Source organism: Gigantopelta aegis, unplaced genomic scaffold (genome assembly GCF_016097555.1).
Source record: "Gigantopelta aegis isolate Gae_Host unplaced genomic scaffold, Gae_host_genome ctg3279_pilon_pilon, whole genome shotgun sequence".
Lineage (NCBI taxonomy): Eukaryota > Metazoa > Mollusca > Gastropoda > Neomphalida > Peltospiridae > Gigantopelta > Gigantopelta aegis.
In genome coordinates, this window is record NW_024533261.1 from 5,621 (window position 1) to 16,262 (window position 10,642).

Consider the following 10,642-nt stretch of genomic DNA (forward strand, 5'->3'; position numbering starts at 1 on the left):
ACATCAGCTAGTAATATACTAAATTTACTAATATTATACTAATAATTTACTGATAGATATACTAATAATTTACGGATGATGATAGTATACTAACTATTATACTAATAATTTCCTATTAGTAAAAAGGACTCTCACTTGTAACCTCGTGCAGTGCCAATGTTACGTTATATGATGACAGATGATAATATCAATGTGGAAAGAGAGTCATTGTTTGTTGATGCAACTCTATCGACTGGCTCTTACTGTAAGGGGTGTGGTTTTTTAATGGGAGGGACTAATATCTTTATTTGTAGCATTTAGTAAAAGTGAAGAGTGCTGAAGAAGAGAGTGTAGAGATGTGGGAGGTATGATGTCATAAAGATGTAATATGAATCATTATGATGTAGGCATTAAAAGAAGCTAAAAATGAGATTTATGTTAAATTGAATGGAGATAATGATGGGTATGATCCCTAGCAATAATGATTAATTAATCTTTAATATAGGTGTGAGGACACTGGTTATTAAATTCATTGAAATGATTATTTTGGGACAAACTAAAAAAGAACAAGGTAATTAATTATAATAAATGCTAGCTAATTAATTGTCAATAATAGGGGTCTGAACCATCTCGAAGTAATGAAATGAGTTCTCATTAGATATGGTAAACAACTTCTATATGTTCTAATTAATGCCTATTTTAACCCTAGGTTCCTTTAAATCATCCAATATTAAAGAACAGCAGAAATCAAGAAGAAGCTGGTATGTTATTAGGTCAAATATTAGAGCTGTCCTCATCACCAGATATCTCCAGGTATTAATATAGTGGGTGTGGTTTATATTGCATTCTAATTTAATAGTGTCAATTAATGACCTGTATCAGTACATTATGTACCAATAGCACGTCAACGACCACTCCATATGACAACAGTAGTACAGGACCTTTGAACTCTTACATGGTAAATAGACTATTGATATACTAAATGTAGTATATTTTATTAGCTAAACTTACCTCCAAATTATACTTCATCTCAAATTAATAGTCGTTTACCAAACATCTTAAGGTACCATTATGTAATGTTATATAATATTATGTAATGTTATATAATATTATGTAATGTTATATAATATTATGTAATGTTAGATAATGTTATGTAATTTTAGATTGTTATTAGAATCAATTGTTAGCTGTATTACGACAACCAGCATCATGTGAGTTTAATAGCGTCAAGGGTGTGGTCATTATTTTTTGCATTTTAGTTGAATGTCGAGCTCAGCTAGTAACACTATGAACAGGACTAGGATGTTCTCAAAATGAGGTATATCCTTTAATATCATTATAATAATTAATATATTAGTTTATATAGATTGCTAAAAATACTCCAAAGATGTTTCCACTAAAAGAACAAGGTTAATAAATTAATTATTTGACTAATTTTTTGCTAATTATTAGAGGTGATAATGAAGGGTCTTCATCTTCCAAGAAACACCAGAGTGGGTCAAAGTCCACCTGTTGAGGAAGAGGCAGAATCTTCTACACGAGTAAACCGCCTAATGGAAGCCATTGAAATGACAACTACAGGTAATTGAATCATGTGATTGTCATGTGAATGTCATATGTATATATATAGATCTTAAACCTTTATTAACTACTGAGGCAGTTACAGAAATAGTCATAGAGAGTATGACATCTCCGACAATTATCCTAAAAAACTTGCGTTTTTTCATATACTCCAATAGCTGCTGCTGGAACAGATGCACAGGTGGTGTGGTTGTTATTGAGATCATGTGATTACTTGTGACTGTCAGGTGACTCAAGTAGCTCGTTTATTAGCATCACAAATGACAGCTGTGGTATTGGTGTTGGAGCACAGAGTAAAGGAATACAACCTCAGCGTTCAGTGAGTATCTGATATGACTACCACACCCTTTATTTGTAATTATAGAAAGGAGATATGCCAGTGGTATCTGATCCTCGTCGACCGTGGTCGTGCTCCTACGTCCTGAAGAGAAAGAGAAGAGAAATTAGAGAGAGAGAGAAACTAACAGAAGTTAAAGAAGAACCAGCAGTACAGTACAATGTAATATACATCATATAATTAATGGGGGTGGTCTGTAGGGAAGAAACTCAATTTACAAGAGAGTATAGCTCAGCTCTCATATTTGGGTTCTCGTTGGGATTACCTGATTATAATGGATCCTCAGTTTCAATTAGCATATGCTGCGTTTTTTGGAAGTTTACCTCCCAACAGAACAAGAAATGACAACCAATGGAGACTACTCAGGGGATGCTATCCACTCAAAAATGTAAGTGTTGTCATGTGACTGTCATATGATCTATTAGTTTTTTCCAGCTGGGTAGCTATTGAAACTAAGAAACAGAAGGTCTTATATAACTATATTATTTTATTAATAACTGTCTATATTAGGAGCGGAGAGGGAGGGAACAATTAAAGGGAAAAGGAGGGACATCTGCAGCATGTCTGATCCTCATCCTCAGAAACTAAGAAGATTACGTTATTTGATTTATCTAGTATTGTTAAAACACTTACTGAAAGATCAACAACATACAATGAGTGTAGCTGCTTTCCAGAGAATATTAGCAGCTGAAAGTAAGTTCACTTTAAATAAATTGAATTGACTGTTCCTGGTATATGATAGAGGTTGGTTCTCATAGTGGAGCTAATCAAGTACGTGCCACATGATCATGGTGATTGTCATGTGATACTCATTTTATAGAGTTCGTAATAGACTTATAATTCATTTGGTCACTCAATTTCGAGGAGATTTCAATAAAGGTACTGATCAATATTACCCCAAATACTAGTTCATAAGTTGCCCTTTAGTTTAGTAAGAGTTTATATTAGAGGACCTTCGTCTTCATTTTGATTTAGCCATATCTTGGTTATATGCAGAATACTGTGTACAGGAACAATATGTGACCACACCCCATCAAAAATTTCCAATATGATGCCTGCTTAATTAGGTTATTAAAAGGAGCTCACTCTAAATTAGATTCAAAAGATAGGTAATTTATTTTTAATAAGTATATTAATTATTTCTATTGATAGATTATTCACTCGACTTTTCCTTGAAACCCCGAGGATAACCCTAATGCATTAATAATAATTAAATCATATTGTAGAGATGAAGTATGTAAATATCACAACATCTAACAGTTTGTATTATGACAATATAGGAAGGGCCTTCCTCGGATTAACTACTCTAAGAGATCTATTATTAAAAAACCACAAGGTACTACTGACTTCTTAGAGGCTTTGTTGGATGTTACCACAAGTGACTTAGAAATAGTTTAGTGATTTATTAAGTGAACAAAGGGTAAAATAATTCCTTTTTATATATAGGCTCGTGCGCAAGCTCTACATATTCTAAACGATTTTATGGCAAACCTGATCTCTCCAGTAAAATTGAAGTAATTCCTATTATTAGGAAATATAATCATATTTACTGTATTATAGAAATTTGCTGTACAGACTTTACAGAAATTATTATCAGATCATCCATCATTTCAACAAGACAACTGAAAGGTATTTAAATGAATTAATAAATTGTTATAATGTCTCTCCTATTAGAGGTAGCATCAGAATGGTCTGAAGAAAACAGTTAAAATTGTTCTGATTATTCCTCTCTCTTTTACCTCTTAATAGTCAACCTTATAAAGGAGTAAGTCAAGACAACTTGATAAACTAGTTAAACCTGTTTTTATAACCAGATTAGCCATTGTGTATACTAATACATCACCTAATGTAAAGAGAATCTATAAAACTCTTGGACCAGCCAGTATGTTGTGTGATATCTAATGATGTCGTGATGACATCATCTTTTAGGTTCGTTCTATTGGTATGGGGTCTCCAGAATTATTAGAACTAGTTCAGAACTGTCATCAGGAGCAGAGACCTTAATAATGAGAATACTTTATATATTAACAGAGAAAGGTAGTATTTAATAACTAATAATTAAGTACTTAATAACATGGGCTTTATTCTAGCTGCCCCATCACCTGAACTAGTAAAACGAGTTAGAGAATTGCATCAACGAAACTCATCTGATGTTCGATTTCTCATTCCTGGTCTACATGGACTTCAAAAAGTAAGTCATGTGACTTGTCTTAAAAGTCATGTGACATGTATTATAGTCAGAAGTGATAGCTGCTCTACCTCAGTTTATCAGACTCAGTCCAAATGTTTGAAGGGAGTTTTTGAACGACTCCTCACATCTTATAAAGGTATTATCGAGTCATGTGACTGTCACATGATATATCCCCTTATAGGTGAAGGTAGCGTCAGTATGAGTCCAGTATCTCCGTCAGAACTAATGATAGCATTACATAACATTGATTGTAGAGGTGATGACAATTTAATGAAGGCTGTTATAAGAGGTGAGTGAACCCCTGTCATTAGTGATATAATTATTTCCTAAACTAGCTACTAATTTATGTTTCTCTGAGAAAATGGTCTATACTCAAGAAGTGTTAGCTGTCGTTTTACAACAACTTGTAGAACAAACTCCAGTACCAATGTTATTTATGAGAACGGTATTAATGAATATTATAATTATGTTGATTGAATTAATTGTTATTAGGTCATACAAAGTTTGACGGGGGTGTGTCCTCGTCTAGTTAATTTTATATTGACCATTCTTACAAAGCTTATCAGTAAACAAGTAATGATGTCATGTGATGTCATATGATGTCATAATTGTATAGGTTTGGAAACAACCTAAAATATGGCAAGGGTTTATCAAGTGTTGTGAGTAGCCCCTGTATTAATATTAATTATTAACTTTTCCCATATATATATATATATATATAATATATAGAACAGAATTAAAGGACAAAAGGAACAGAGCTCTCGCTGTGTTGCTGTTTACTCCGAGTTTCATGCGTTATCGATCGCATAACGCGTGAAACTCGGAGTAACAGCAACACAGCGAGAGCTCTGTTTTTTTGTCCTTTAATTCGTTCTAACCCGCTCTGTATAAACGACATCGAGCACTCTTCAACAGACTTAGATACTTAAGTATATATATATATATATATATATACATACACACACAAATTATAACGTATGTATATATAGGGAATCAAGCCACATTCCTTTCAAGTTTTACTTCAACTTCCTCCTAAACAACTGAGAGCATATTAGAGGTAATATAGTGTCTATTTTATTATTATATATAATCTTATAATATAATAGGCTAGTACAGCACTACGTGTACCTTTATTGAACATGTTACTAACTTTCACTCCTAACCAAGTAATAATATAATTAAATAAATTAAAGTACTCTCTCTCTCTCTCTCTCTCTCTCTCTCTATCTCTCATGTAGAAAGCTGCTGTTTCCTCGATCTGTAATGCAATAATGAGAAAGAATTAACAGGAGGAAAAACTCAGACTACAATCTAAAAATACCATATTATAAATAATTTTATTAACAATCCTAATGGGTGGGGCTGAAGTACTATTATAACAAAATGGCTAGGACTCTGTTAAGATCATCTTTGATTAGGTGGTCATCTCTATGGAGAAAGTCCTCTTCCTTAGCTAGTGTCTCAGATCAACATGGCGTTTGGTATCAGGAGAGTCTTCAAAACCTGAAAAGTTCTGGGGAGATTTAGCTCGAGAGAGACTAAGATGGATGAAAGATTTTGATACAGTTATGAACTGCAAAATGGAAGATGCTTACTTCAAATGGTTTGAAGGAGGAAAATTAAATGTTTCTGGTAATTACTATTATAATAATGTCAACAATATTTATTCCCATATTAGATAATTGTCTTGATCGTATTGTTGAGACTGACCCTGGTCGTATAGCATTAATTTGGGAGAAAGATGAAACCTTGTCAACAGGAATACATTACTTATCAGTATGTTATCAGTAGTATAATATTTCCTAATTATGTTTTTAATTGTTATAGACAATTAAAGGATATGACCTGTCAAATTGCTAAATGTACCTCTCAATCAAAAGGGTTAAAAAAGGAGATCGGGTAGCCATATATATGCCAGTGTCACTAGAGGCAGCAGCCACAATGTTGGCTTGTACACGAATTGGGGCTGTACATAGGTGGGGTACTATGTTGTTATAATGATGTCATTTTAATCTCTAATAGTGTGGTGTTTGCTGGATTCAGTGCTGAAGCTTTAAAGAGCAGGATTCTTGATGGTAAGTATCTCTTTCTCTCTTCTTATTCTTTTATCTTTCTTTTCCATAGCTCAAGCAGAGACTGTCATAACAGCTGATGAAGGTCTACGAGGAGGAAAAACTATTCCTCTAAAACAAACAGTTGATGAAGCAGTTTGTGATTGTCCTTGTGTTAAGAGAGTGTTAGTAGCTACTCGTACTGGAGCTAATGTACCTATGGTATCAGGAAGAGAGACTACCAATTAGTAGACTTAATGAAAAGGGGAGTCTAAGGAATGTCCTCCTGAGCCTTTATTAGTGAAGATCCTTTATTCATGTTATATACATCTGGTAGTACTGGCAACCTAAAGGTATTGTACATACACAAGCTGGTTATCTGCTATATGCTGGACTAACACATCAGGTAGGTATATATCCATTGTATATATGTCTATGTGTCCATTTATTTAGCCTATGTATCTATTATATATCTATATATCCATTGTAGTATGTATTTTGACTATAAACCTGGTGACATATTTGCATGTGGTGCTGATATTGGATGGATCACTGGCCACTCCATGCATTATATGGTCCCCTTAGTAACGGAGGAACGTCTGTATTATTTGAGAGTATTCCCATATATCCTGATCCAGGTAAGTACAATATATTTTCTAATATAAACAAATATAACAATATGTAAATACTCTTCATTTACAAAATTATGATAACGATCTAAAATATGGTATATTAACAGTATATTATCAGTAATATTGTCAGTATATTATCAGTATATTGTCGTATATTATATAGTACGTATATTATCTATATTGTCAGTAAGTACATTATTAAATTGTCAGTACATTATTGGTATACTATCAGTATATTACTACTACATTATCAGTATCTTAACAGTACATTATTAAAATTGTAGTACATTATTGGTATACTATCAGTATATTACTACTACATTATCAGTATATTATCGGTACATTTCTATACAAAATTGCAAGGGGGTTATCATCATTAATGATGTAATGATCATACATCAGTGATAGATAGGCTCATTTGTGCTGCAAAACGTACAGTAATTATATCAAGTAATGCATCCTCCTTTCTCTCCATCAATGTAGAACTTAATTCTTCTTGGAAAACTTGTAAAACTTGTCTTGCTTTTTTTCTCTTTCTCTTCTTTATCCATTTTATCAGTAGCAGTGAGATTATGATGATGTATATGACGATATTGGACAATATTCATTAAAGGAATCATAAATGCTATGAAGATTAATGCGTGTGTTTCTAATCCCTATATGAAAATCAAAGAATAATAACTGCCTACAATTGTACTATAACTACTTACTGGGATAACTGCTTTAAGACCATTTTGTCACTTCATCTGCAAAGCCAATGATTGTTATAAAGAACCCATCAATACTGCTAATTGTGCCACATTTTTTAACTCCTCCTTCTGGCTCCGCCTCCTTATAATGATCAGCAAGGTTTTGTTGATGGGCAATAGAACCACTCAAATTACCAAGCCTTTTAGTTATGTCTTGGAGTTTAGCTTCACTGATCTTATTGTCAAATACAGACTTACAATAGACAGTACGATTATAACAAAGATGTTTCATTTGCCAGCGAAAATCAAGTGACTCTTTTCCCAAAAACTCTTGAAGGATCTTTATGAGAGTCCTCTACTATCTTTGTCTCGTAACTTTGGATCTTCAAAGTTTAAGTCAAGACCTTGCTCTGAAGCATACTTGATCACTTTATGAAATATTTTAGCTCCTTCATCAATTACCAAGTCGTTGAAAATCAATATTAGAGGGGACAGAGAGGATCCATTGAATAATTATTTTTTCCGACCACTGTATCAGTTACCCTTCGTATTTGACCTAATGGTTGAAACTATTAAGAACCAATAGTGTTATAGATAGATTACTAAACATTACCTTTAGTTTTAATAGAGTACACATGTGGTACAGGCTCATGTACAGTTTCCATAACAACAAATTTTTGTTTTCTTGATAATTGTTGTCTTGGTTGATAATGTGGTAGTTCACGAGTAAGTGGACTCAAACCACTGGATTAGATGGGACCAATATAAGAACAGGACTGGGACCTGAACAAGCAGACATGGGTTTGGGACCAGAAACCATCATTAAATATAGGAGGAGTAACAGGACTTGGACTATAATGAGCCTGTGAATCATGAGGATATCCAACTCGTGTTATGAATGGTAGATTAGGAGTTTGACTGAAGTCATAAGGAACTGGAGAATTATAGACAGGATGTCCATATATTGTGGAGGATGGCATATGAATGGAGGAGGGAGTTGGGCTGAATTGTAAATGATGATCAACTGTTTGTTTAGCTACAAATTGTGCTTCATGTATAAACTGTTGGTTAGTTCCTGTAATATATTAGATAATAATTGAATTAAATAGTTCTTAATTTACTTTGACGGCTGTATCGATGAGAGGTTACACCCCGAGGAGTTGGTTCAGCCATTGTATCATAACATATTTCAGCAATATAGATCACAGCAACTGTCTTTGTTGTAGTAGCTTATAGTTTTATGTAGGAGTGTCTATTACTGCATGACTAGCAAATAGCTTCTCATCCCACAGACTAAGTTGTCATTATGCTTTGGCAGCAACTCATTAAATTAATACATTTACATGTACGATTATATATGTAAATGTACGATTATTAGATGATGTGTCTTTATATGTTCATTGCCACTTCAACTGTTATTAACATAATACAAATCTCCAACTACACTATATACTATGCAAGTATGTATAGTTACAATGTGTATATATACTATATTAAGTATATTATATATACTTAATATAGTATATGTACACATATTGTTATAGTACTTTTAGTATATGCTCTTTTGACTTTTAGTAACTAAATAAATTGTTTGAATAAACTAAATCAAATGTTTTGTAAACTAAAACTAAAACTATTGAACTACTTTGTATACAAACTGTTACTAAAACTTAACATTATGATGTTGTTATAAATGGAATGTATTCAATAATTCATCAATTTATATTAAGTAGATAAATATTTAATTGTTCCTAAAATCCTATATTTGTTTAATAAAAATAACTATAATAAACTAATCATTATGAGTATAATAAAGTTAAGGTAGGAATATAAAGAATTATTAGTAAGTTAAGATTCCAGCCATCCTTGTTCATATATGCTAGTTTAAACTTGTCACATTCAGGGCATTACCTATAAAGAATTATATACACTATTGTACATCTATATACAATATAGTACATTATCAATACACAATATACAATACATTAACTATATACAATATCAGTACATTATGCTATATACACTATCAATACATTACTATATTCACTATTAGTACATTATCTATACAATATTGCAAGGGGTACTCATCATTAATGATGTAATGATCATACATCAGTGATAGATAGGCTCATTTGTGCTGCAAAACGTACAGTAATTATATCAAGTAATGCATCCTCTTCTCTCCACGTGTAGAATTTAATTCTTCTTGTAAAACTTCAACTAAAACTTGTCTTGCTTTTTCTCTCTTCTCTTCTTATCCATTTGATCAGTAGCAGTGATATTACAATGATGTATATGACGATATTGACAATATTCATTAAAGGAATCATAAATGCTATGAAGATTAATGCAATGTGTTTCTAATCCCTATATAAAAATCAAAGAGTAAAACTGCCTACATTGTACTATAACTAACTTACTGGGATAACTGCTTGAAGACATTTTGTCACTTCATCTGCGCAAAGCCAATGATTGTTAATAAAGAACCCCTTAATACTGCCTAATTGTTCCACATTTTTTTAACTCCTCTTTCTGGCTCCGCCTCCTTATAATGATCAGCAAGGTTTGTTGATGGGCATAGAACCACTCAAATTACCAAGCCTTTTAGTTATGTCTTGGAGTTTAGCTTCACTGATCTTATTGTCAAATACAGACTTACAGTAGACAGTACGATTATAACAAAGATGTTTCATTTGCCAACGAAAATCAATGTGACTCTTTTCCCAGAAACTCTTGAAGGATCTTTATGAAGTCCTCTGTTATCTTTGTCTCGTAACTTTGGATCTTCAAAGTTTAAGTCGCAGACCTTGCTCTGAAGTGTACTTGATCACTTTATGAAATATTTTAGTTGCCTCATCAATACCACGTCGTTGAAAATCAATATTAGAGGGACAGAGAGGATCCATTGAATAATTATTTTTTCCGACCACTGTATCTGTTACCCTTCTATTTGACCTAATGGTTGAACTATTAAGAACCAATAGTGTTATAGATAGATTACTAAACATTACTTTAGTTTGAAGAGAGTACACATGTGGTACAGGCTCATGTACAGATGTCATAGGAAGGAAAGATCTTCTTGATAGTTGTTCTCTTGGTTGACGATGTGGTAGTTCATGAGTGGGTGGAGTCAAGCCGCTGGGATAAGATGGACCAATAATAGAGAACAGGACTGGGACCTG

The 10,642-nt window shown here is 32.8% G+C and overlaps 1 pseudogene; it reads left to right on the forward strand.

Annotated features, from left to right (window-relative positions):
• Nucleotides 1-1,439: 1,439 nt before the first annotated feature.
• On the forward strand, nt 1,440-7,773 carry LOC121392026 (annotated as a pseudogene).
• The last annotated feature ends 2,869 nt before the right edge of the window (nt 7,774-10,642 follow it).